The sequence below is a fragment of the Pristiophorus japonicus genome, chromosome 12 (genome assembly GCF_044704955.1).
Source record: "Pristiophorus japonicus isolate sPriJap1 chromosome 12, sPriJap1.hap1, whole genome shotgun sequence".
Classification (NCBI taxonomy): Eukaryota; Metazoa; Chordata; class Chondrichthyes; family Pristiophoridae; genus Pristiophorus; species Pristiophorus japonicus.
In genome coordinates this window covers 15883255-15885525 of record NC_091988.1, presented here as the reverse complement: position 1 = coordinate 15885525, position 2271 = coordinate 15883255, and positions in this window count along the sequence as shown.

Below are 2271 nucleotides of genomic sequence, written 5' to 3'. Positions count from 1 at the left end.
AAGAGCAAATTATTATTTAAATGGAGAAAGATTGCAAAGTGCTGCAGTACAGCGGGACCTGGGGGTTCTTGTGCATGAAACACAAAAGGTTGGTATGCAGGTACAGCAAGTGATCAGGAAGGCCAATGGTATCTTGACCTTTATTGTAAAGGGGATGGAGTATAAAAGCGGGGATGGAGTATAAAAGCAGGGAAGTCTTGCTACAGTTGTACAGGGTATTGGTGAGGCCACACCTGGAATACTGCATGCAGTTTTGGTTTCCATATTTACGAAAGGATATACTTGCTTTGGAGGCAGTTCAGAGAAGGTTCACAAGGTTGATTCCAGAGATGAGGGGGTTGATTATGAGGAAAGGTTGAGTAGGTTGGGCCTCTACTCATTGAAATTCAGAAGAATGAGAGGTGAAGTTATCGAAACGTATAAGATTATGAGGGGGCTTGACAAGGTGGATGCAGAGAGGATGTTTCCACTGATAGGGGAGACTAGAACTGGAGGGCATAATCTTAGAATAAGGGGCCGCCCATTTAAAACTGAGATGAGGAGAAATTTCTTCTCTCAGAGGGTTGTGGATCTGTGGAATTCACTGCCTCCGAGAGCTGTGGAAGCTGGAACATTGAATAAATTTAAGACAGAAATAGACAGTTGCTTAAACAATAAGGGAATAAGGGATTATGGAGAGTGGGCAGGGAAGTGGATCTGAGTCCATGATCGGATCAGCTATGATCTTATTAAATGGCGGAGCGGGCTCCAGGGGCCGTATGGTCTACTCCTGCTCCTATTTCTTATGTTCTTATGTTCTTATGTAAGCTATCGACCATGAGGTCCGTGCAGACGCGAACAGATGGGGGGGCCACCAGTCCCCAGCGACATCACTGAGATGGCGGAGTAGGTGCTCGCACTCGCTTGTGGGGAAGCACTCGTGGGGAAGCACCCCCGGACAGCCACGGAAGCAGCTGCAGGCCCTGAAGTGTTGCCACATGAGTAAAGCTTACACCATTGCGTGGTGTGAAGTCAATAGATGCCACACCCACTCATATCCGAACAATCATATATGATAAATGATTTCTAAAACTGTCATTGAAATAATGCTGGCCCAATGATAATCATTGCAATGCAAATGTGTTGATGGTCATGAAATGTGATGTGTGTGATGATTTTGATAGCGGTGGTGCTTTTGTCGTGCATATGCTGTGTGTTGCGCTGGAATCACCTTGTGACCCTAGCACCCCCTTCTGCTCTAATAACCTCATTTGTGTCTTGCAGCTCAGCCAGCAGCGTGGCCCAAGGCAAGACCACAGAGGCCAGAAGGTGGGGCCGTGGGGCCCGACTCTCCAGATGATCCTACATCTGCTGAGGAACTCTGATTCTCGGCCGTCAATCCGCTGGGTCTGTTCTCCGCGGATGAGAGCGCCGACTACGAGGAACCTGCATCGCCACGCTCCAGAAGCCATTCCACCCCAAGGCCACCTAGTGGTCCTCTGGTCATTCCCACCTCCACTCTGGAGGTACCGGCCCCAAGCACCCTGCCACAGGGCACTCCATTTGTCCCCAGGATGGCGCTGACCCCACGGAGGCCTTGTGGACGTGGCAGGTCTGTTCCACGAGCGCCACATGAGAGCAGAGAGATGGTACAGTTGTCCAGGAGGACTGTAGACATTGGTGACCAGCTCATCAAAGCATTGGGGGGCATATGCCGACAGCTGACCACCATGACTGAGTACATTCCACGGATGGCAGAGGCCCTGGATGCGATAGTCAGGAACACTGCTAGCACAGGCCTCCCAGTGATCCCAGAATGCGGCACTGCACCCCTAGGTTCCACACCACCCCTGCGAACGACAGATGAGAGCAAGGACTAAGATCCTGCTCCTGCATCAGAGAATGTTGCCCCCTCGGCAGCCCCCGCTCCCGTACCCGTGCAACCACTGTCTCTGCCTTCATGCCCCCCAATGAGTCACCGTCTGAGGAGCTCCTTGGCCAGGCACCATGGAGCGAGGAGGGGAAGGGGTAGAGGTGGGGAGAAAAAGGGAGGGTGGAAGGAAAGTGAGGTGCATGTCCGCAGGTGATGGCTGTGTTATATCTCCATCAGGTTTATACAATTTATTGTAATGTATGGGGAGAGGGGACCACCCTCCTGCTTTGCATTTGTATTCTGTGTTGCTGAACATGTTGAACATTTGATTGATGTCAATGGTGGAAAAAGTGGGGTGTGCGCGGGGGTTGGGTGTTATTGCCTGTGATACTTATGATTTCAGACCAATGTTGGTATAA